The sequence below is a fragment of the Lepeophtheirus salmonis genome, chromosome Z, assembly GCF_016086655.4.
Source record: "Lepeophtheirus salmonis chromosome Z, UVic_Lsal_1.4, whole genome shotgun sequence".
In the NCBI taxonomy this organism is placed as follows: Eukaryota; Metazoa; Arthropoda; class Copepoda; order Siphonostomatoida; family Caligidae; genus Lepeophtheirus; species Lepeophtheirus salmonis.
This window is the reverse complement of record NC_092584.1, coordinates 81,571-109,000: the sequence shown is the minus strand read 5'-3', so window position 1 is coordinate 109,000 and position 27,430 is coordinate 81,571. Positions and strand designations below refer to the sequence as shown.

At 31.7% G+C, this 27,430-nt stretch overlaps 1 protein-coding gene across 1 annotated transcript in view; it reads right to left on the bottom strand.

Moving 5' to 3' along the window:
- Positions 1 to 23,792, bottom strand: part of LOC121130559 (uncharacterized) — a 33,240-nt gene extending 9,448 nt beyond the window's left edge. The window contains exon 1 of the mRNA XM_040726305.2: positions 23,764 to 23,792. The gene's annotated coding sequence lies outside the window, so the exon portion shown is untranslated. The remainder of the gene's footprint in view (positions 1 to 23,763) is intronic.
- Positions 23,793 to 27,430: the final 3,638 nt, after the last annotated feature.

The window sequence follows — 27,430 nt, the reverse complement described above, 5'->3', positions numbered from 1 at the left end:
ATTGGTCAAAAACTCGGACAACCAATTTTCAAAAGCCTTTATCCAGAGAAAATTTGTAGCCCCAAACGCATTACCCAGAGACGGGAACATAGGGGTGTCACTTGGTGCTAGTCCGTACTATAAGGTAGATGCATAAGAACTCTCGGAGCTTCTGACCCGTCATCAAATGATGTCGTATATTAGGAACTGAAAGTATAAATGTCAAATTGTCCCCTTTCCACACGTTTTTTCCTTTCAAGTAATAAAAATGGCGAACACACCACATCGTAAGATCCGATATGACCAATAATGAATAAGCCATCCATATAATAAGGTATATGAATAAGATTTACTTTGTTTAAAAAAAAGGGCGGGAAAAACGAAATTACTTTATCCCCAACCTAATATTTATGCTATATAAATGGATTTCTTGATGAAAAATGTGTCTTGAGTCCAAAAGAAGTTGAAAAAAAGATTTCCCCAATCTTATGTATTCTTTACAAGTGGGGAAGAAGTATGTTACATGCAGTCTAAATGCTTCTCTCTCTTTTACCTGTCTCGAGATCTGGTTACTTAGCCTTGAGATTTTTTCTCTTCTACATACTTCGATATTATTGTATATATATTTTCATTTATGTCTTTATAGATATATACAGGGTTTAAACTTGAGATGTTCTTATAGAAATACTTTGATAATTTTTTATTTTCAAAAACAACAACAAAAAAAAATGTTTTACAAAATTGGTAAACAAGGCTTTTGCAAACTTGGTAACTCAATATTGATATAAAATGACATTAAAATATGTACAAAACAAAAATAGATTGTACTGCATTGTAAAATCCATTTAAAAAAAATTTTAAACCGAACATTTGTGGAGAATAATATATAATGGCTTAACCATTACTTACTTTACGACTTTTGATATATGGTTTGTATATCTATTTTTGGAAGAGAGATTTAGATATGATTGAATTGTGTGGCCTACTTGTCATTGTAAGTCTTTTTAATCCAAATAAGAATATATGACATCGGTATAAAATTTTCAATAGCATCTTACATATTATATTATATATTTTTGATTTCTACATTTGAATAACTGTTCTTCAATATGGCTGTAATCTACGTAGTCCTAATATTATATTTTACTAATTTAGAACTGTGTCGAATCCTGGGTCACAAAAAATAAAATAAATTATTAATAATTTGTGAATGGAACATATAGTTTTTAAAAAGGATGTATCGATCCCGTTATCCCATAATTTCATTTTGCCTGATGCAAAGGGAAACTTTTTACTATGGTCTGGTAATCCAAAACTTGTTGTATCATTAAACTACAATTTTATTTCCGTCATTTGCAATTATGAAGTTAATAACACCACAAAATGAAAGCTGAAACGTGTCTTTTAGTGCTTAAATATTGGAACAACACCCCAAAAAACAACGCCTACACCGGTGTCAGTGGTGATAAGGCTGAAGAGACCGTTGGTCATCAAAAAGTCAATAGGTCTGACTTCTGACCTTCCTCCATATGGGCCTCCTACAACTATGTCATCAGCCCCCTGGACTTTGAAGTTTGGGTTGTCTTGGAGAAGAATGTCTGCAGCACATCTCATCAAAGTTTGAATACAATCTGAGTTGCCACCATGAAAGTGTGTTACGCCATGGATAAAGCCTGAGGTGGGAAGAGCTACCTTATTTGCTTGCCAGCACGTTGATTCTGTTATTGCATTTTTATTTTTATTATATAATTTTGTTGTAAGTTGTGATACCGATTGATTATAATCTGTGATGATAGTCGGAAGGCATGTAAAAAAAAAAAAAGAAGTTCACTTTTGAATAATTAAGTAATAACGACAACAGCTTATGAAAAAGAAAATTCCCTCGTCACTTTTTCTACCACAAAAAATCGTGCGAGCTAAAAAAAATGCATTCGATTTTCATTACTAATTACCTTCACCGACAAATGGTTTTGCACATGTTTGTTTGTTAGTCACCAGGATCACGTCAAAAGTTACGGATCGAATTTGGAACCGTTGTAACACTAACTTATACTCTGGTTATATTTATATGTCATTATACCCTTAGAATAAGTTGGGGAAAAAGTAATTTCGTATTTTTCGCTTTATTTCAATGCTGTGTATGAAGGGTTCTACTCCATAATTTGTTGCCAACAAGAATCTAACTTCATCATGCCTTTCTTGTAGAAGCCTTTGTTCCTCTTGGCAAAAAACTCAGACAACCAATTTTCACAGACCTCTATTGAGGCTAAATTTTTACTTCCAAATGCATTGGCCATAGACCGAAACAGTTGGTAGCCATTTGGTGGCTGAACCAGACTGTAGGTTGGATACATTTAAACTTCCCATCCGAGCTCCCAGAGCTTTTTGGTGCGTCATTAAAGATGTGTGCAGCCTGGCGTTGTCTTAATAAAACCCAATTCCTCTTCTATTCACTAATTCTGACCGCTTTTGTTCGATTGCCAGCTTCAAACGCTTAAGTTTTTCACAGTAGAGGACAGAATTGAGCTTTTGGCCACAGGGGAGCAGCTCATAGTAGGTTATTCCCTCCCAATCCACAAAAACCTTCCTGTCAATCCTGGCTCGGCCATGGTGGGGGGGGCGCTTCTTTGGCCGCGATCACTATGGTTTGACATTGATGTAATGGATCTATTTTTTAACTCTAATCACAATTTGGTAAAGATTTGACGTCATTTTCTCTTTTAGGTAGTAAATGTAAAATATGGCGAATTTCTTCCTTTCACACCTCCATCATGACGCACGATAATTCACGACTGAGATGAACAAGCGTCATACTGTCCAAAAAGCGTTTGTCGTATATGATCACACATGTTCGTATAATCCGATGTGACCAATAATGAACAAGATAAACTTAATTAAAAAAGGGCGTAAAAAAAAGAAATACGAAATTACTTTTTACCCTTACCTAATATATGATTAGATTAAAAAGTAAAAAGACAAAAAATTATTCAAAATTATATTTTTCTAAAGTAATTAGACTCATTAAAGTATAATGTAAATGTCACTCTGTCATGTATATATATATATATATATAATGAATGATACAAAAAGGTGAATGAAGAAGACAATTAAGTATTTTCTTTTGTAGCTAAAGACGTTAGAATGTGTAGGTATATCAAGGCAACAGGTAATTATGTAGATTAATATAAAAATCTCTAATGCCTATCCTCTTTACCTTCCAAGGACATTTTAAAGAAGTGAAATCGTATCTATGTAAGCCCTAAGTTTAACAAAAGAAAATTATCATTTAATAATACAGAATACGATGATGCTTTAATAGCACGTCACAAAATAATGGAGGTTAACGCCCCTCTTGCCACCCCCTGGCGGACGATCTGGAATAAGGTACAAATAGCAGGGCATAAAATGGGTACTCCCAATAAATGAAGATCAAACTACTTCATTTAAAGTTTACAACTTCATTTTTTATATATTGTTGATATTACTCAAGCGATTTTTTTTTTTTTTGTGAACAACTCTAGATATTTGATATATTTTTTCTTAAAATCTAATTTTTTGAGTAGAGCAGTGGATTTTTAAATCAATTTTTCCAAAAAAAGTTAATTTCAAAAATTTCTTTCGAAAAAAGTTTTTTTTTTTTTTGAATAACTATGGGTTTTTGATATTTTTTTCGGAGTTTTTTTTATTTTTGTCAATAGCTGTAGATATTTGATATATTTTCCCCTAAAAATATAATTTATTCTTCTAAGCTTGAATTTTTAAATTAATTAAAAAAAAAAAAATTACATTTGAATTTTGTTTCTAAAACAAAATTAATTTTTTGTGAATAGCTGTGGATTTTTGAAAGAAAAAATTATTTTTTCAAATTATATATATACATTTATATAATTCTGCGGACGCACTTGTTACTTATATATAAACTTAGGATTTTTGAGGAACTTTTTGGGCCAAAATATGTAAAAATGAGCAATCAAACTTTGAGCAATTTATATTTAAAGAAAAATAAAGTTTTTTAAGGAAAATTTAAAGCGATAAGTGTTTTTTTATATTTATCAATTTTGCAATATCACATCAACCAATGAAGAAATTAAAAGGATTGCCTTCTGTTAATTTTTACCCTTCAATAATGCGTTGTGAAAAGGCTACAGAATAATTTTTTTATCATTCAATAGTTTGATTGCCCCAATATTATATCATTGTAATGAAATTACAGTCTGTCTTGCAATGAAATTGCACACGATAATATTGTCTTCCAATGAAATTGCACACAATAATATTGTCTTCCAATGAAGTTACTCACAATCATATTGCTTACTATGAAATTTTTTCACAATTAAATTACCTACAACAATTTAGATTCACAATGATGATGTACACAATAAGTTGGTCCAGTTGAGTCTAGTCTTAGGGCTGGTCCTATCAGTCTTGGGCATATCCGTACTAGAACTGATTAAACAAGGAACAAAAAAAGTTCAGTGAAGTAATCAAAGACCCAACTTGATAAGTTTTTAGAACTGATATCTAGGACCAAGAGTGAACTTGACGTTCTAAATGAAAACGGAAACAACATTAGAGATAAATGAAATCGCAATGTGATGATTAGCATTCCTAATAATTGAGGCATTTGTTAAGGTTTTTTCTGATAGTAATGCATTTTTTATGAGTTCACGAATATTATTTCTCGAAGGGAAATAAATAATATACAGGGTGCATAGGCTATTTGTGCTGCAAATATAATTTTCTCTCCAACCTGTTATCAAATTAAAAATACAAAACCAAATTATGAAAGCTTGATGGATTTTGAATATTATTTAACTCAATAATATCATATTCAGAGGGGAAATCATGGAATTCCTTAGTCTATTTTGTTGGAAACCAACTGATCTCCCGGTCGGTTGGATTGTTGATCGATTGTACCTTACACAATAATAAATATATTGAATGCAGATCCGGCCAGTTAGGAGGTCAAACGTACAGTTAATTGAATTCGTCAAAAAAGTTTTGGAGCCATTTAATACTTTTTTTTAAAGTATCTGTTACCTCAAAATCACCTTTGCAACCTTGCAAACAAACGTTTCACTGATTTCCAGAGTTCGAGCAATTGTTATGTTTTCAAACGTGAGTGGATTCTAAGGAGGGTTTCGTGCCTTTTCCAAATATTTGGAACAACGAATCCGTCAAATGATTCCACTTTTTTCAAACTAATACATGTTCAGGGGCGTCTGCAAGATTACATTTAAGGAAAATGGCTTGGTTTTTGGATTTTTTTCCAAAAATCAATAACTAGACATAAAAAATTAATTCAAAACTTTTTTTTTTAAATATTTACCTTTGTGGAAAAAAATTCTAAAATGAGATTTAAAATGAGGTTAAATTTTTACAAATTAAAAAAAAATAATCTACAGCTATTTAACAAACAAAATTACGCTGCCTAATTGCCTGTATTTGCCCAAAAAGCTCACCAAAGTGGCCGCATAGATAGCTTGTGTACCTTGTATGTATATAAATGAGGTTATCCCAAACGTTGGATGTGAATATGTACACATGTAATCCTATGATTCAATATATTCATATGTTGTCTGTAGAAACGTCTGTACATGACGTTCACAAGTAACCTAAGTTTATAATGTGATATAAAGGCAGCACCTTAATAATAAAACTAATCTCCTCTTTAATTATTATTCAACAAACCAAAAGATACATATTCACGTATACATTTTTTTATCAATGATGTATCAGAAAAGAGGGGGTTCTCTCATGGATAACTAGGTATATTAAAGGGATTGAAGGAACGACATTCAATAAATTTAAAATATACATAAATATGTACATATTTTGTGAAACATTTGTGGTTATAAACATCTATGAGGGATCAGTTACTTCATGGTTACGTAGGTAGGTAGTATAATAGGGGTGTCCGGTGGATTATAATTTGGAGGTAGGAGGGGACTTGGATTTTGGTATTTTTTTGTAAAAAAATAAAAAGTTAAATTTTTTACGATTAAAAAAAAATAAAAATCTATAGTTATTCACAGGAAGTCATATTTTTTGGAAAAAAATTCCAAAAAGGAAAACTTTAATTATAGATCTTTTGAAATCCAAATTTTTTTGAAAAAAATTTATAAAATTCGGGACTATTCACAACAAATTTCAAAAATAATATTTCAAATATTAATATTTATGCAAAGAAGGTGGTCTTTAGTGGGTGGAAAAAATCTTTCGTCTCAAGAATCTATTAAATTAGCTTTATGAACTCTTTTTTTACATTTGTGGACCTAGTTCAGCCCTGATGCCCACCCCCTTGACTACACCTTTTTGAGTACATGTCGAGAGGATGGTCTGTGGTGTCCATCGTATAAACACCAAGGTCCTCAAAACCATTGTCAGTCCTTACTGGGACGCCATGACTGTGAACTACATTCACAGTGGGTCCCAGGACTTTTGCTAGTCTGGAAGCCATCTTTCCTTCCAGGTACGGCTACATTAATGATTGAGAGAGCTCATACACACATCTATTTATAATATTAATGTTGTTGAGATTCTGTTGTTAAGTAATAAATTATATCTTGTTGAGGTTAAAAATTCAAGTGTTCATATTTTAATGGATCACTCAGTATTTACGTACTTGAAATAAGCTTTTACGAAATCGAAGGATTCCAACTGGACTAATAAAAAATATTCTAGTACTTGAACTTGTGAGCAAAGATTTGTGATTCGACATTGGACATACCATAAAAGGATATTTCTCGTTCTCTCTTTAATGGTATACGTAATGTTTCTATTCGTGTGTGGTATAAACAGTCCTGTAATTACCTATATGTTGTACGAAGAACACAGCAAAATACGTAATTCATTGAATATGAATCTCTCTTAAAAAGATATTACTTCTCATACCTTTAATTAATTTTAATTACTTACCTTGCAAATCACTTAAAACAATTAAATACCATACCTAAGTATTTAATATCTTTGTTCAATGATGCATTCATTACGTTACACATACGGCTTGAGGAACTTTACCTAATTAGGAAGTGTTTTAAAAGTCAAAAATGAAGACAAATCATTCAAAAACCTCATCAAACAATGCTTCTCTCTGTACAAAGTGGGGACCCAAAACTTGGAATACCATATAAGTACGGTTTTATCCCCATTATTTTAAATTAAAAGTGATCATTACGCAATCCAATGACTTCCCAAACAAAAAAATGCGACTGAAGTTCGGATACATAGCAACCCACTCATGGACGACCTAAAAAGAGTAGTCCAAGGGGTTCACCTCTGGATAGGAGGGCATCAAAATGTGATGTCCATAAAGTCTGGAATGTTGTCTTTCAGAAAGGCTTGGGTCTTAGCTGTGTGATGACATGAATTAGCGTCGTGAGGGACAATAAAGTTGTCCAAGAACATTTTTCTGGCATAGCATAAAGGAGTATCTTTAAGGTCGATGTAAGTATCTGCATTTTACTATTTTGTTCCTGCATTTTTATCATTCTCATTTGTTAAACGAATCAAACCTTTACATAAGAAATCTTGAGCGGCAAAAACTATCTTTCCCCGGATTTTAAGACGATTTACGAATATATCTTAGAAATTATTAAAACTTAAATATATTGTACCTATAGATTTCATCATCCTCGTACACTTTCGACATTTTTAAAGGAAAAATCAGGGACTAACAGTCTTTAAATCCGATAGGATCAGTTTAAGACTTGACTGGACCAAAGAAACTGAGACCAACACAACACTAATAATTATAAGCGTACAAAATCGACACACACACACAAAAAGAATATTTTTATAAGACTAATTATTGACTTTTCTTCACTTTTGACATCCCTTTTCCAATGATAATGAGACCAAGACAAAAAAAAAAGATTATTACGGATAAAAATAAAATCAAAAATTGGTCTTAACATCTACATTATTATCTAGCTTTATAAAGGTATAATAGAGACAAATCTTTGGGATTTGCATTTATGCACATTTTTTACATTAGCAAATCATTTTTATCATAAGTGCATATCAGTGCCTTTAATTAATGACATTAAAAAAAAAGACAAATAGTTTAATTTTTCATTATATCACACCGAATGTCCTTCGTAGTTGAGCATTGTTTCTTTTGGAATTGTGGTTGAGACACTTAAAAGTGTGTTAAGAATTTAATATTTAGGGAAGGAATTACAGATAAATAAGTATGCACTATTAGTAGGGATAGCTGGCATTGGTTTGAGTTATTAGGTGTTGACAAACAGACAAAAATGTACACAAATTAAATATACCAAATAGGGATTTTCAATTCGGAAATTTGAAGATTATTGTATATAACAATTGATATCCCAAAATTAATTCAGGAATGCACAAATCTTTTGCTCTCACATGTATGGTTCTATAGTAAAGTCAATCATTCGAACTAACCACTTCCAGTTTGAACCATAGCCTTCTTCCACCTACCCAGGACTTGCCACAGGGCTTGATAAGGAGGTCCATGTTGGCAACTGCCTCAGAATGGAAGCTTGCAAGGAGTTAACAGTGCTATGTACACGTTTATTGGAATCTCTTTCCAAGATACAAAGGAGCCCAGGGTTTTATATCCTGCGATCCTCGTACAATTCTATGTAGGGTTTTGATATTACTAAATATAATATACCATATAATTCATTTTAAAAATTTTGGAGATATAAAATGACTACTGAGATTACTTAAGAGATATGTAACAGTTGGATGATGGACTTATTACTCCCAGATGACTTCGTTTTTTTTTGTAGGGGAGCTGGAGTGATACAATAAACGTACCAACGAGCTATATTTTATGTTAAATAATATTATCAGTCAGTGACGCGCTACTCTCAACTGCTTTGATTACAAACTAATCTAAGTAAACAAAACTCATGTCCCATAGAAAATGAAATTTTTAATTGAAGAACTCTTTCAAGTTGTTAAAATGTGAAGTAGGAACTCAAGAAAGGAATTTTGTTACGACAATTTAATATTAATAATACCCATGAATGACTATGCAATTACAAATGACTTCAAGTCCTTAGTTATATACTCTTTTGTATATTTATAATTACGTGCTATGTAGTCACTCAACGATGGCACGCGTCCTCTACATAAAGCATGAGGTATATGTCCTTTGATTTAATGCGTCGTAATTTTAATTCACGACCACAAAACAAAAGCGGAAGTTGTTAGAATGGAACAAATCAACAAATGAGATTGTGAAGGCAAGACAAGTAGTAGTAATAATTAATTCTTTTAAATTATTCTTTTTATTGATCAAAAATTGTTTTTGACATTCGTGCTGGAGATATTAACAATAAGAACTAGTATTATTTAATCATTTAACAATGTTAATTATATTTCTGTACCTTTCCTTCAAAAAAACATGAAAAAATGACTGAAATAATATTGTCATAATATATAAAAAGATACGATTAGTGTATGCACATGTAAGAATACTTTTACTTGTGGTACCTTGCAATAGTTTCCCAGTTAGGTATCTTACTGCAGTCAGTCCTGAATGGGTTCTACATGCTACATAGTTCAACATGCGTCCAGCATCAGAAAGAAAATGGGGAGGCCTCAAGACGGAATATCCTTCAAAAGGTAACAAATTGACCAAAAACTGTGTCCGCTCAATTATAAATTTAGAACATTCATGAACCAGATGAAGTGGTTCTTCATCTTTTAGACCACACCCACGACATAGGTGGCTAACTTTATGGTGCATAAGGTGATAGTGTCGGTTTAGGAGACATTACCCAATGATACATTGAACCAATGAGTTCAGTTTTCCTTTCAAAGGATGCTTCCACATCCCAAGTCTAACTCTTGGGAGTATCACACAGCATTGACGGTAATAGTCAAGATTCAACCAAAGTGTCTGCCATTTGTTTATGTAATGTGCAGAGACCTTCTCCCTAAGGGATAACCGAGGGATATGGGTAGGAGGTCGATGCAGTTCTAGTTAGCATATCAGTCTCTTAATTTCCAGTGACATTAATGTGACTTCCTATCCAACAGAGAGAGAGAAGGACCTTACTAGGCAGCTTAGATGTGACGTTTTTATTAGATTCGCTATAATCCCCAATGAAGAAGGAGGAAGGGGACAAGGGAATTAACAAGAACTTTGGAAAGAATTACTCCAAAGCCAATCCTCAATTCTATTGGGAGTCCAACAAGGACTTGCAATAATGACTCAGCAACAAATCCTCAAGGTTACTACTCTCTATCTTTACACGCTAATGTTCAAACAGGCGTTGAATATTACTGATGATACTAATTGAGAGTATTTTGGGGATGTTAAAAGAATTAAGAAACCGAAAATCAATATGGTAACCCTGACAATTAGAAAAATAATTTGTAAGAGAGTAGTTTAGGTTTCATGGCGTTTATTGAGGGATTATTCTTACTATAATTCAATTTTAGAATAATTTAAGTCCTTTGAATCCTTTTACCTTTACGTTTTCGCAAATGATATAATTTTCATGCTGCATAAAGTTTTGAAATAGATTTAAATAGCATTAATAAATGGTTTGATTCAGGAGATGAATGAAATATAGAATCATTAATAGATTGAAAGATCTTATTATTTTTCTTAAAAACTATATGTTGCAAAAATTGCCGTTTTGAAGGTTCAATTATAGACCTCACAAATTGGCATATTTACAGATTCGTCTGTAGGTAGTGGGCTAGAGAGCTGTAGTACCCCTCCCCCCAATATCCAAATTACCAAAAATATAACTTATTCAATTTATTTTTCAAAAATATAATTTTTAATTTTTTTTCCATAAAAAAGTAATATTTTTGTGAACAACAGTAGATTTTTGCATTTTTTTCCCAGAAATTTTAGTTTTTTTTTGGTAATAATAATGGATTTTTGAAAAGAATTTCCAAAAAAATTTATATTTGAAATTTGTAAAAATAAAATATAAAGTTTGAATTTATAGAAAAATAAAATTTAATAATTGTAATTTTTTTCCAAAAATTGATATTTTCAATTGTTTTCTACAAAAAAAAATTATTTTTTTGTCAATATATATCAATTTTTGGAATTTTTTTCAAACAAATTCAATTTTTTGCAACAGCTATGGATTTTTGGAATTTCAAACCAAAAATGTAGTTTTCAATTTTTTTTACAAAAAATGTAATTATTTTTTTTAAACAACTGTGGATTTTTGAGGTTTTTTTAGGAAATTTTAGTTTTTATTTAATAGTAAAGGATTTTTGCTTCAGTTTCCAAAAAAAAATTATATTTGAAATTTTTTTAAAGAAAATATAATATTTTATTAAACAAAATTGAATGATTCATTTTTTTTGTTCCCAAAATTGAATTTATTCAATTGTTTTATACAAAAATTTAATTTCTTTATCAAATCTTTGAATTTTTGAAATTTAAAAACAAAAATGTTTTTTTTTTCGCAACGTTTTATTGCTCAGTGTCATCAATCTATGCATTCTATACCTATGGCCACGTCACCTTCCAGATAATAAATATTTTTTAGTTTGTTCATTGCTTATTCCAAATATATGTCAGCTAAAAAATACACATGGTTACGACGTATCTCTTCTAGAGATAATCGCTCTTATTACGTTTCAAAATCCTTTAGTATCAAAATATATTCTCTTTTTATTGCTTATGAAGTATTTCCACCTCAAGGGTTAAGTTTTATTTTTAAAAGAGATATTTAAAAAAATAACAACAAAAAAAAAACAATCTTGTTTTGTGATTTTCTTATGTCATGGAGTATTTTAACTACATCTTTTCGCTTCAGGTCATCTTATATATGTTTACACAAACCCACCTATGTATATAAATATACCTATAAAAAACAAAATAATTTTGAGAGAGTCAAAAACATAGTTGAAAATAATATGATGTGCCACCATGCTTAGAAAAAGAAAGAGTTGAAAATTTGAAGAATAATTCCGAAACGTAGAGAAGTAGAAGGGCTCTGTCAAAAAGGCTAAACTAGATCCGGAGGAGTTAAATAAAATAGCCAAGACTAATAATCTCAAGTCCATGGGGGCCCAAGTAAGAGATCTAGGGGTTTCACACCAGACTGTCGAAAGAGCTATTAAAAAAAGTGAGTGGAAAGAACCTTGTGCGGCTAGAGAGGACAATTATGAGAGAGATCCATCTGTTCTCTTGAAGGACTCTTTTGAATGAATCTTTTGAACGCTTTTTATGTACAGAGACAAAATGAAAAATCGGCCCATAGAGTCAGACTGAAAAAATCAGTCTACTATTTAATAAAGATTAAACAGTGGCAAGGATCGACACATTTGTCTGTTCAAATGTATCTAGAAAAAGAAATATCTTAAGATCGAACCACATTTTGGATGTTGAAACGAATTGAGTCTCATCACTAATACCTACATATTTATTATATGAAATAATGGGTCCTGATGTACGCATCTTCCCCAACAGGTTTATGATATAATATATATAAACATTCTACAAATATGATTGTACACATATTTTGTATTATGTAAGAAACACGTATTTCGAAATCTTTGAGGCCAAATGGGAAACTGTTTTTCTTCTTCACTCGCTTGAAAGGAAGGTAGTACCTTGTTTACAAGAAACACCAAATATATGATTAAAAGGGTGTGTATTTCGAGTCAAAGAAAACTTTATAAACTATACCTCTAAAATGAAGTCATTTTTCTCTTTCTTTTATTAGTCCAACCAGGGGTAATTTTTTTACCGAGTGGTCTATTAAATTCATAACCCTGAATTTTAAAATTCAATATGATATAATTTATTAATGAGCAATAGCGTATTTTAGATTTGTTCGGCTGGCAGAACAGTGGTTTAAGCTTCTTTGTTCTATTTTTTTTTTTATGGAGGTGAATGATGCTCAACACACTTGAAAATGTCGATAAAATCAAGGAAAATTATGGAGATAGACCGTTATGATAACAGTCGTAGCATCGCCCCGGAGTAGATCATAGATCATAAAAACGTTTTGAACCTTTAGGAGAGGATTGGATACAAAAATACAGACGAACTGGAGAGGAATTGTGTTTGACCAGGACAACCCCTTGCTGCAAACATCTTTGATAACGCACCAGAAGCTCTGGGAGCTCGGATGGGAAGTTCATATGGCCAACGTGCTTGGGATACAAATTTGGCTTGAATATAGGCCTATAAAAATTGGTTGTTTCAGTTTTTTGCCGATGGGGATAAGAAGGGATTCTACTAGAAAGTATAATGAAGTTGCATTCTCGTGGGCAACAAATTATTGAATCAAACGGGGGATATTTGATTAAGTCGGTTGATTATATTCTTATAAAGCATTTAAATAATGGGGAAAATACGAAATTACTTTTTCCCCTTCTTAATAGGTTGTGACACTTCGCTTGTTACGTCACAACAGATAGCTTATAGTATTAAACAAAATACAAATGTGCCTTTTAGCCGAATAAAATAAAGTCTATTCCATTCATTTTTATATTTCACCAATTTTCCACTCTAAAAAATTGCCTTTACTTTGAGACAAAAAATATGAATTTAAATATTCCATATAGAGAGTATTATTGACGTGGTATAGGATGGACACATAGGAACACAATAAACTTGAGTACCTCAATACCTGTCTCCTCAATTATGCATATTAGAACAAGGTAAAATGATTGAGCATTGAGTAACTGAACAAGCGCTTGTTTATGTATCAATATATATTTAAATAAATATAAAAATTTTCAAAAATAATATGTCTTAAACTTATTCAGTCGACTAAAAAAACTCATAACTGATTCACTCAATTTCTGTAAGATTGAAAGTAAGTATGTAATCCATTATTGGAGTCATCACTCAATATGATGTTCTTTTTCTCTTCCTCTGTTTCAAACAGCCTGATAAATCAACTTTAATTTACTCTCGAATTAATCAGTTTCCAATACTATTATCATGAGGAAATAATTGCTCTAATGAGGGATTTAGTGAAGAAGATAATAATTAGTTACAGGAAACATCAATAAAGATATAACTAAATAAGAAAATAATATTATATAGGCTTGAATTTATCTATTGATACACTTAATTTAAATGGAATAAATCGGAATTTAATCGTTGATTGTCTTCAAACTCGGTGAAAGAAAGGTTTTGTGAATCAAGAGAGATATATTCGGAACAAAAAATCCAGCCGGATCTTGGGCAATGTAGTCAACACAGGTGAATCTCCTCTATCATTTTTGTCTCATTGCCCTACAAAGACTCAACCCTTCCTGAGAGACAACGATCTGGACTTTTGGGACCTCCACATATGGTCAATCTCCTCTACAGACGTGAAACCCTTGAACTACTTATCTAGGCACATCTGGAGGAAAAGGCCTGTGCTAATCCTCATAGGAGTTTCCAGTCACCCCATCAAGAAGAATTAGATCAAGATAGAGTCTTATACATAGTCAAGAGCTGCAAGGGATTCAGTCAATCATTAGAGATGAGGCCTCACATATTGAATAAAATTTGTGCCAAGCATTATTTTGAGATGATTTCATAAAATAAATGTCCTCACCAAACTTCTCGTTTAAATCTTACTCTTGAAAGATTTAAAACAATAAAATATGTACCATAAGATAATATCAACTCTCTAATTGAAGAATATGAGCCGTATTTTTGCTGTTCTTACCTGAATAGGTGTTCTACAGAGTCCTCTCTTTCTGTTTATGTTACAATCAAAACATCTTCTTAAGGCAAAAGATTGCAACACTGCTTGCCGTAGAAATGTTTCCAAAACAGTTATTGTGGCCAAATATGACTCGAATGCATCCCTTTACCGTATCAAGGAGCGCTTGGATTAGGTTGAGGATCTGTGTGAAGCCTTCAGGAGTTATTGTTCAAGAGAGTTGGCTACTGTATCTGTAGTTAAAGCTTTTGAAGATCAGCTAGATCTCTCCAATGTGGAGATGACTATGGACGTCTATGTGTCAACGTCCATCGGTCCAAGGCGCATCAAAGAGGCTGGTGGTGTCTCAACAAGCCCAAAAAGTACCACTTCAGACAGCAGAGAATAATTTTGTGGTATATAACACTTTGGGGCTTTTCAATTCCTGCTTCAATTATAAAAATAAATCCCAACTTTACAAATTCCTTCACGATTTTTTTTCTCCTAATACTTGTTTTCCATTTATCATGGGCAATCGGAAATTTTATCAAATAAATTTTCGTTTCATTCACGATTATATTTGTCGATTAATACTACTAAAGCGAGAGTACAAGTGAAGGACATTTGGCATCAAACAAACAACTTTTAGAAGGAATTAGGCGATCCCAAGCAGATTGTCAAACGATCCCATTTGAGGTCACGATCAACAGATTGGGAACAATTGTTTTAGCCTATCGCCATGGGAGACTCTACACGATATATGAGTATTCTTCTTCATCGTTTATATTTTTCAAATTTATAGTTATTCCGACAACAAGTTGTGCGTGCTTTTAACTTTTTTTCTTGAAAACCATTATTTCAGATATACTTTGTCTTTACATATTTTTTGGTTCCAACTACAAAAAATATCGAAGTCATTTTAGTTCATATTTTAACTACTCTTCTTTTTAAGTTTCTTTTTTCTAAAGTTTAAGTAGAAAAAGTTAATGTTTAATTATTGTAGTATTGAAACTACCCCAAAATTAGATGAATGTTTCTTTGAAGTACAAATATTTTGCATAAAAAAAAAAAAAAAAAAAAAAGATGACGAGAAGCAAACAATTATTAGTCAATTTTGTTTTTTTTTGTGAAAACCAAACTTTTGAAATAAATAAAACCTTAAAAAATTGACAAATGCATTTTGTTAATTTTGGGATAAATTATTTCCACAAAAAAGGCGGGAAGTTATGGTGATTATAGATTATTAACAATAATTTTTGAAGGCTTATAGTTGATTTTCATATAAGTCCTTGTTGGACTTCTTCATCGTCTTTGAGGACGCGCCAGAAGCTGGGATAGTAAGTTGTTATCCATCCGTTCTAAAGTTCGGACCTGGAATCAAGTGATTACCACCTTTTCTTGTCCATGGCCAACGCGCTTGAGGGTAGAAATTTGACCTCAATAGAGGCATTTGAAAATTGGTTGTCCGGGTTTTTTTTTTTCCCCACATAGGGACAAGGATTAATGAAAATAATTAGTTTATAGAAATAGATGATAATTTGTCCACACTCAATTTGGAGAAAGATCATTCTATCTTACTTGTATTTTGTTTGACCACATTTGATAACTGCGATGTTAAATGAGGGATTTGAAGGTAATAAAAACATTCTATTTACAATGACAGGCCTTGTTAATTAGGGATGGATACTTTTGTGTAATATATAACAAACAGATTATAGAAGGAGGAGCAAGCTAATTACGCTAATCTTCTTCAAATTATAGGAATTAATTTGCAAATATATATATAATTTATAATCGCATTTCAAGGTGAGTCCCAATTGTAGTTTAGACGTATTAAGATGAAACTGACATGTTATAAAAAAGATATCTTACAAATATCATCAAAATTACTGTTATAATTCATTTGAAATAAATATTGTTGTTATACAAGGGGGAAAAGGCCTAAACCACAGAAAGAGAGAGAGAGAGAGTTAGAAAATTCAATTACTTTCTCAGGCAAATTAGTTATTTAATAACCTGGTATTTCAAGTCTTCCTGAGGTTCCGTGAGTCTCTCAATTATTGTATTTGTTTTCCAGTTCCCGGCAAATTTGAACAACATATACCATAATCTGGACAAAAATAAATAAGTTGAGGACAAAGGATTTGAGTATTCCTTAATTCTCTTACTTAAACTCCGACTACAGACTCGACTTGGACTCGAACTTTTAGACCAGCGGTCGGGGAACAAGGATAAATGAACCCAAATGGAATAATTTAGAAAATTTTGGGGTAATGGATTACTACATCCTAATGTTGAATGAAATGATATCATGACACCACAGGGGCGTCTGTAGGGGCTGGGCTAGAAGGGCTGTAGACCCCTCTTCCCAAATTATAGAATTTTTATGGGTCATGATGTAAAAATTTAACGTAAAATTTAATTTTTTCGGAAAACAAAATGATTTTAAAAAACATTTCCTTTTTTGTTTGGATATATTTGGAAATTGATTTTTGAATTTGTTCTCCAATAATTTCATATTTGATTTTTTTCCTATATATATCTAATTTTCTTTGAAAAGAAATCGATTTTTGAGAATTTTACCAAAAATTGTAATAATTTGATTTTTTATTTGAACTTCTTCAATATATAAATGGTTTGGATACCAAACTGCTTTACAATCTCCCTTGCCAGCGCCCAAAAGTGCGCAAACCAAAATTCGTTGGTCACGGTTACATGGCATTTTCTTGGCTTTTAAGACACTTAGGAAGGCAAAAAAAGTTAGTTTGTTCTTTGTTTATATCATTTTTTGTTTTTGTTTAGTATTTCACCGGAACAATTTTACTGCATTAACAAAAACCTTGATTTATGTAGCAAAGACGAGGTGATAAGATATTTTCACCGCACCCTGAATAAAATTTTTTTTTTTTTTTTAAATTTAAAAAATACAGATAATAATTTTAAACTACGCATAAAAGTTCCTCATTTGTGAGTGAATTCACATAAATATCAAAATTGTAGTCACCCAAATGTACATTCATAACCCCTTACCAAATTCTCAGTGTTTCTCTCCGTCTGTCATGAGCAAACTTAATACTCAGACGTTCTATCCTAAGGAATAAAGATCACAGCTTTGGAAAATAAAATAATACACATAAAATATTTCCAATTACAAAAATCGAGCGCACGAGAGTAAATTCTTATAATTTACAACTTTAAGTCCAACATCCTTATCATTAAGAATAATAATTTAATTTTCTAAAACATACAAATACCCCTACTTTGTGTTCACATCAAAAAGGCATATCATGCATGTTTTTTACTCTTTAAAAATAAGCCAAATCAAATTATGTACATTATTTGAGTAAATATAGTTTTTGTTTTGGAGAAGCTCTAATGATAAATTCTTCTAGAAAACAAATATCAAATTATTTACTCGTAAATATATGTCAAATGAATGAGGAAACTGGCTTTGAATAACTTTTGTTCATTAATCAAATCCACACACTTGTACAAAACGGTACACTTTACACGGAGAATGCAAAAAAATACCATGAAGTATTAAAACATCACGACGCTCCTTGAGTATTGTCAATAATGTAATACAAATTATATTATCATTGCATAGAATGTAAGAACATAATTCATAGTCATTAGATATATAAATAGTGTTGCATTCAAATATTACTCAAATTTGGAAGAAAAAAAACACTCCACTATACTATACACTACTCGAACTGCAGGGTTGGGTAGCCAAATGTGAACTATGAATTAATGTTAAATTTCCAATTAATATAGGAAGGTTTATTGATTAATTTTGACAATTTAGTTCACCCATCCTTTAAGTAAAATAAATTATATCATAGTACATGTCGTCATCTACTCATCATGAGTCAGCAAAAATTAAAAGGCAGCACATCTCAGATCTCCCAAATGGTGAAGTTGAGGAAGTAAAGAAGGACACCACCAAATCGATGAAAACCCTCGCCAATGACTTCTCCCTTACTGTTAAGAACATCAGCAAGTCTGTGAAGGGTACTTGGGATTTTTTTTTTTTTTCATATATGAGATCCCATGACCACTTTCTAACAGATGCCATGAATGTAAGGAAGCTCGTAAGTTAAAGAACCAAAGAACTGCAGCTCCTTTCATCATCATATTTGAACGAGTTGGACTTTACTGAGTGAGGCACTTTGGAGAAGGAAACCAAAAAAAACTTTCCTACCAAAATGTAGACTCACCAAAGGCCGACATAGTGGCTGCATGGGACAACTTGTCTAAGGTATCTTCAACTTCTACAAGGCATTCTGGTGACGTGTTATGGGGTGGGATTGATGCTGAAGATAGGCATTTTGAGTGAGCAAGTTTGCAAAGGCCCTGTTTACAAGTTTTGTTGATTTTGTTATAATTTTTATGGTAGTATTTCTAAAGTAACTTCTTAAACATTCGACTACATTTGTTTTTGAGGAAGAGGTAGCCTCTGTTAAGAGGGGCATCGGGTGGGCTGGAGGGGCTGTATTTGTATTTGACACGATTTTTTTTTTCGTCATTCGGTCAAATTATAAATTAAAGCAAAAAATCTGTTATTTTGTGAAAGCTAAAGATTTTTTAAATTAAAAAAGAAAGAATCATTTTGTGCTCTATCAAGCCCCCCTAATATGTACATGATCCTGCGGACCTCATGGTATTCTGTGGGCTCATTGTAACATTCATGTGGAAGATTGAGTGGCTCATCTCCAATACAATGTATAATAAACGCAGTGAAGCACAAAAACTAGACAAAAATCAAATAGAGCTCCCTTTGTGCCACCCTAATTACGTCTCTAAGGCAATAATAATCCTCAATTTCTTCTCCATTGATGGGGTGTATTAATTCACAATGTTTTAGAATGTTTATTAATAATTATTTGTCGGAACTAGTTCAAGATCCTCTCCTCATGATATGATTTATTAATCAGATCTCCTGATTTACCGTTGTTTCTTTCTTGTTTTTCTATCCTTGTGCCGTTGGCCTAATATTAATTACCCATGCAGTTGTCGTTTCTGCTTTTTATTTTGTTTTAAAAAAAATCAGAACAAGATAATAACATTTCCATTGCTTTATAAATGTACTGTTTAATTATTTAATTGCTGTTACTTTTGAATTTTTTTTTCCCAAAAAAATTAATATTTGAAATTTTTCTTACAAAAAATTTATTTGTTTGTGAATAGCTTTGAATTATTGGAACTTTAAAAAAAATCAATTCAATATAATTAATGTGAACCCCCTTGTAAAGTTTCCAGAGAAGGGGAGATGGATTAATCTTTTTATTTAAAATTAGACAGAGCATTATTTCATCTTTAATAGTACGCTAATGGTAAAGAGGAGTGACCGGGAACTTCCATGATAAAGAGGGCTAATTTTTTTTCACCACTATCATTGCAGGACCACATGACCATACTCAAATAGGGTCTGGAAATGTTACAGATCTCAGATCCGTATATTAAGAAAGGGAAGACAAAAAGATACTATGTTTTACATACATTGAGCAAAGGGGTTTGAAAAATTTTCTGTTTGAAAATTTGAATTTTTATTTTTTGTAGAAAATATATGTATGATTTGTCTCAAATGAGCTTACTTTTTGGAAATTGATATTGGACGTGCATGACCCACTGTGGCCACATAGTTTCAGCTGTCTAAGGACAACCTTAATCGTGATTTGTCAAAATTTCAAGCCTCGCACAAAAAGACAGTACAACTTGAAACAAACACTCTGAATAGTTTATGTTTTAGCGAAAAGGAGAAAGCACTAGGGATGGGACGATTAATCAGAATTTGGAATCGAAAAATAGGGTGTTTTTCAGGAATCTGAATTGGGATCGGGGAAAAAATATTTAATTTAAGATTCCAATTCTTACTTGTCATTATTTATTACTGATATTTAACTATTTATTACTTATCTAAGTTAAAAAAAAAATAGCCTTCCACTAAAAAAAATTAAATAAATAAAGTAAGAAATTTTTGCTTTTTACTAGAAAATTTAATTTAATTTTTCAAATTTTTTTCTCAAGATTTTTTTTTTTTTTGGAGAACGGACGAGTGTTGAAATGCATTGGGAATAGCCATAGTTTTTTGTAATTTTTTCTGAGCTGTTGTGGAATTTTGAAAAAAATTTAAATATCAAATTATATATTTGAAATTTTCTCAATAAAGGTTAATTTTTCAAATAAAAAAAACTGATTTTTTTTTCTAAAACAATTCCCTAAAATATCATCCTGTGGACGCTTATTATAGAAAAATGGTATTTTTAAACTATTATTTAAAATATTCAAGAATTGGAAACGGGAATTTTGACTAGAATCGCATTGGAATTTTTTTTTTTTAGAATCGTCCCATCACTAAAGAACACATTAAATAATATGAGGAGACTATCAAAGATTCTTGTTTGACCAAGCTCAATTCGGTACAGAACTCAAAATCTCGAACTTTAAAATGTTGAATCGAATCTAACCCTAGTCCACTAATCCACAAATTTAACAATCTCAAAAAATATTTGAGAATGGTAGGCAAATGTCAAAAAGAGCAAATAAGCTGTTGTTTTTTGTGTAAAAGTGATCAACAATATGTTTCCATTCAGCTAGACTAATTTTTTTTTCTACAGGAAGTGCAAAAAGATGTTTTCAATATAGTAATTTAAGCATTTTAAAAAGAGAATGAATAAGGATTCGTGTTCAATAATCTACGATTAATATTGCAACAAATTTATTACTACTTTTAATTACGTGGTGCGTCAACATAGAAACAATTTTGAATGCCTAAGAAAAGGAAAAATCCCAAAAGTACTATTGAGATAAAAAGTAGACCATTATTTTATAATTCCGAATTCAATTCTTATGCAATTCGAAAATTTATTTTTATGATGTTGGTACCGATGTCAATAGCCTATGTTAATAATATTGGTAATTTTGAATTCTTAGTTTGTTATTGACATATTAAATGTTAGACGTCTTTTAGTGTGAAAAATTGAAAGAAAAAATTAATTTAGAGGAAATTTCCTTCTACTTTTTATTTCTCTATAATAGTATTTTTATACCAAATTTGAAAAATAAGCAATCGAGAATTGTCTTTAACTCGAAAGCTTCAGTTTACAAAGTGAATCGAGTTCAAATTATAACAGTTAAACCAGGAATGTTACTAGAAAGTTAAGACATTACACTTGAATACAAAAAGTACTACTTTAATTAATCTCAAAATCAAAGACTCTAGACTTGTCTTGGACTCAAAAGCTAAGACATGAACCTTGAATTTACTTCAAAATCATAGATTTTAGGCTTGATTTTTACATGAAAACTCAAATGGACACTTGCACGGAGTTGACCATTACAGACTCGAAACTAGATTCTTAATCAAAAGCTAAGACTTGACACTGAAATTGAGTTCAAAATTAAAGACTCAAGATTTTACATCAACTCGAAGGCTAAGACTTCACACTTCAGTTCAAAATAAAGGATTCGGGACTCGACTCGAAAACTAAGGCTTGACAATTAAATAGAGTTCAAAATTAAATAATAGTGACTTGTCTTTGACTCAAAAGCTAGAACATGACACTTGCATAGAGTTCAAAATCAAACATACGAGGCTTGTCTTTTGTTGAAACGCTAAGACTTGTCAATTTAATGTAGTACAAAATCAAAGGTTACATACTTGTTTGTTGTTCGAAAGCTATGACTTAACAAATAAATTGAGTTCTAAATAAAAGACTCGAGATTGGACTTTTATTCAGAAGCAAAGACTTGCCACTAGAAATGAGTTCAAAATCAAATACTCGAGACTTGATTTAGACTTGAAAGGTAATACTTGTAATGTAAGATTTGATGCTTGAATTGAGTTCAAAATCAAAGATTTGAGACTTAATTGGACTTAATACCATTTTTATTTCAGTCTAAATTGACAACATTTTCTTTGTTCACCCCCAATAAGAATAATAAACGCTTTCAATATTTAACTTCCTCCAAACTATTTTCTTCAGATAATTTATATTTTAAATTTCGAATTTACACCTAAGATTAACATAATTTTCAATTCAGAATCTCTATTTTTGAGTATAATTGTGTTAAATTTAATATATCTTCTATAAAGTAACATGATTTTAAATTCAGAATGTGTACTTTAGATGAACATCATTTTATATTCAGAGAGTGTGATTACACACAAATAGTTAAATAAATATTTAAGTCTCACACAAATAATGAAATTGGATTTTCTACTCCTCTAAAAACCAGAAGAAGGATTTCTCCAGATGAAGTAAAATGGGGTGACCATTTCAAAAAATAAAATAGACATTTGTCCTGATTTTCAGCATCAGCCTAGGGCTTACTTCTGAAATGAGTAACATTTCAGAATAAACTTTGACATTTCTTCATTATCAAAGAAACTTTGTTCAAAAATCGTCTTATTCAAGAAAAACGAGACGTTTCATTCATTTATAAAAAATCTCTCCGGACCGTATTGACATAAAAAGAGAAACTATCTTGTCAAAAGAGAACAGTTGCTCAACCTAAATAAATATCATTGTCATTTTTTGAAACTAAGAAAATCTCATACCCGACACACACAAACATTTTTTAACCCTTCATTAGTGAAATTCTTTTTTTATAACGTCGGTTGTGAAATGGTTAAAAAATAAACTTCAAGCATAAAACGTATTTCATTACATGATAAAAACATTGAATTATGATAATAATTACGTCATTTAGATTTGCACTTGTAAATATAAATTAAAATGCAAAAATACTCGTATTAATATAAAACATGGAAAAACAATAAATCAATATTTTAGACTAATCTTAACAACATGAATTTGGAGTTTTAACAACTCTTATAATTTTTTATTCTTATAAAATTTAGTAAAAAACGATGAATTCAAGACAGAAACAGGAACGACAAAGGAACCAATTTAAAGCAAAAATGATAGATTAATTTAACTAAATCTTGATGAAAAATTGATAAATACACGAATAAATTCTAACATTTCTGGAGCATACTGAAAAATATTGCGGATAAAAAGTAGATTTAAAGGAATAAGAATATTTTTTTTAAATATTCTAGGGTGTAAAATATCCCAGTTCCTTTATCAGAGGTTTAATAAAACCACAAATATTTTCAAAAGTGTTCAAAAAATCAAGTATATGATAATCTTAAAGGCGTACTTACGTGGTGAGGTACTCGAACGAAACAAGATCCATCTTAAAACTTTTTTATCTTTATATATATTTTATGAAGGAGTCTCTCTCTCTTCATTCTACAACCCCCTCCCACTTACTTTACTTTGACGGTTTTTGCTTGCTTTCCCGACGAGTAAGTAGAGTACCCCCTCATCTTTTTTCCTTATTCTCATAGCATCATCCTCAAATCTCTCACGGGCAATTTATTAGACGTACATTAAGGCGTTGTTTGCATATTTGTAGAGTTTTAAAATACTCTCTGTAATTTCTATGACAATCATGACTACTAGGGGTGGTACAGAACATTGTTGTATCTCAATTCTCTTCGGTATGTTTGTACCCTCGGTAAGTACACTTCTCCTCAAAATTATTCATACCCTTCTTAATTGTTGTGATTTTTAACTTTGTCTCATCCAACCACAAGAAAGTTGTCCAAAAGCTGGGATCTTGCGCTTCAAATAACCTCTAGCAAAGGTCAGGCGAGTGTCAACATGCTTTTTCGTAACTAGTGATGTCTTACGTCCATGGAGATCTCCTCTGTGCAAGACTCCCTCAATGGTGTACCGTGACACCTTCATCCATGCTTTGTCAAGTGTTTTCATTAGAGTCTTGGTTGTTGTCCAGGGGTTTTTGTTGACCTCTCTTCATAATTTTCTGGCATGTTTGAGGGACACTTTACACTTGCAGCAACACCTCCTGAGGTATTAAATAGTGTGGAACCTCTTGTGTTGGTTAATTATGCTCTGGACAGTCGCCACAGGGACATCATACTGCTTTGAAATGACCTTGTAAACTTTTACTTCACTGTAGGCATTCACAAGACAATGACGCAGGTACTCACTGAACTCTTTCATTTTGACCATGATTAAGAAACATTAATTGTGACGAAACAACAATTATACTATTTATACTCTTCTGGATGCTACTTCTTATCTTGTTTAACATTTGGTCATCAAAACAGGTATTTCTTCTATAAAGAAATCTTTAAAGAACTTTAAGACAAAGATCAACAAGTTTCACACATTTTCATTGACATTACTACACGGATATGAATAATTTTGAACGATACCTTTTTTGTTTATCCATCATTAAAATACCCATGAAATAAAAAGTTCCTTGAATTGTATATTAATGCCATTCTTTCCCTTGTTGATCCATATAATTAATAAACAAACTTGCAAAAATGTATTAGTTCCATCACAAAAATGAAGAATCACAAAAATTAACAGGGATATGAATAACTTTGAGGACAAGTGTATTTATTAAATATTTTGATATTATAAAATTTTGGCGGTTTCTTATTCATAATTTTCAAAAAAGCTTAAAGTATTACACATTACATACTTATGTACAGGGTCGTTCAGGTAAATCCGGACCACCTTTAACAGAATCCTGATGAATAAGGGAAGCAAAAACAGGTTTGAAATGCTATTTACAAGTTCGAATAATTCAAGAAAAAATATATTTGCTATTCATTCACTCGATAAGAGGAATGAAGGATTTCCAGGCCGTGAGCAAGTCTGGAAGAGAGACTGTATCCCAGGGATCTTCATGTCAATATTAAAGGCTCCAAAGATATTTGTGACACAAAATATATGTTCAATTTTGTAAAAAATAATAATCAATTGGTTGGAGTTTTTTTTTACACTGGGTCGTGCACGTAAATCTTGACCAACATCCTGAACAATAAGGAAAGCATTTAAGTCGGTTATTTCAATTTTAAAGTGAGTATGTGAGTGAGCGATAGTTTTAAATTCGTGGCATAACTTTTAATTTAAAAAAAGTATTTACGATGCAGGAGACCCGAACGAACACAATCCTCGAATTGACTTGTACGGGACTGAGCCCACCAAAAATCCAAAAAGCACAGTCTACAACGTCTACAGACACTGGAAGGAGGAGGGAATATATCAGATAAAATCCCACGATACCTGGAGTGATAGATGCTCACTTCCAGGTACCTCGTAGGCCTGAAACGCTCTGTCTAGGCATCCCCTGGGACTCTGACTAATTTTTTGACAAAAAGTGCCAAGTAGCTGTTGAACAGTCTCCAGGACCATAAACACTTACCTGTGGATGAAGTCACACCCCCTCTACAAAAAAAATAAAAAATGCTTACAGAGAAGATGAAGGCCAGCCTGGTTTCCCATGGAAGAAAAGGGCTGAAATATTTGAAGTCCAATAGTAATTGAATCATCTTTTCTTCATATAAGAAATAATGGGCTGTCAAAAGATTCCGCAACATCCAGAATGGTAGATGGCTGCCCACAGAGAGAGTCTCCCCAAGTCTTAAAAACCAAGATTCCAGTTAGCATCAAGACTCTTGGGGTAATTGGGAGCAACGGCAGTGTCATACCCCCATCTTCTTTGAGCCAAAAGAGAGAGTGGGTGCTGAGAGGTACTGTGAGTTACTGTCTGACCAAGTGATATCTTGAATGAAAGCTGAAGGCAATTGTGTCGAGTTCCTGTTTCAGAAAGACTCGGTCCCCTCTCGTAAGACACCCAAGACACAAAACTGGTTGAAAAAGAAAAACTACTATTTTGAGACACCAAGATCTGACATTCTAACTCTCCCGACATGAACCCCATGGATTACTTCTTTTAGGGAGTTAAAAAGAAGGGTTGGCAAACTTATAGTCAAAGGAAATGAATCATTATGCAAAGAAATAAGAGAAGAGATCATTACTTACAAAATGGCTCGCCTTGACGAAAACTATGTGCTATGGTGGAGGGATAGTTTAGATAAATTCCCAAATTTTTTAAGATAGCTTCACAATACAGAAAATATTGAAATAAACTGGAAAATATAAATTAATTCTTTTAATAAAAACTTTTTATTATTATAAATGAGCAACGTATCCGGAAGGGTGTACTGTAGTTCGTACCAAACCGTGGGTTTAGCGTACTGCCCAAAGCATAATAAAACGTCTGAACGTCACTATAAACGTCTGATTACCTCACGGCCTTGTACTCCTTCAAACTTTTTCCGTTCATTCAAGTAAAATTTTCTTTCAGCAACTTTTTCGTTCATATTTTATATAGAAACGTACCACGTGATCAATTTTTGGCCAAATTTATTAGATTACAAAAAAAAAAAAAAACTTGTTCCTCATGATGAGATGTACATTTTGAGGGTCCATTTCAATTGACGTCACTTCATCATGGTGTAGTAAATATGTCTTATAAAGAGGGAGAGGTTTTTTTAGTGGTAATCAAAACAGGCTTTTTTATTTTCCAAAACTGCTGTCATTTTTTTGTATTCCACACCAACATCACTGGTACATGTTTATTAGAGAAAAATAGAAAATGTACAATCAATGATGTACACGCAGAAATTGCTTGAAGTAATTAAATATTGTAAATACAATTCATAGATTTGAGGTTTTTTCAATTTCTTAAAAAAAAATTTCCAAGAAATTAATTATTAAACTAATTTTAAATAAACAATATCACTGCTTATATAAACACAGGCGTTTACGATTTTCGATACTTTTGCCGGCAAAGTACTTTTTTAAAAATAAATTCAACAATTGCAACCTGAACCACTTTTCTTGAGATATAGGGATCCAAGGGATGCCCTCTTCACCCCCATCTTCTGAAACTTTGCCACTGCCTTGAACGCTATCCACAAAGCCACATTTTGTGTTTCCGGTAGT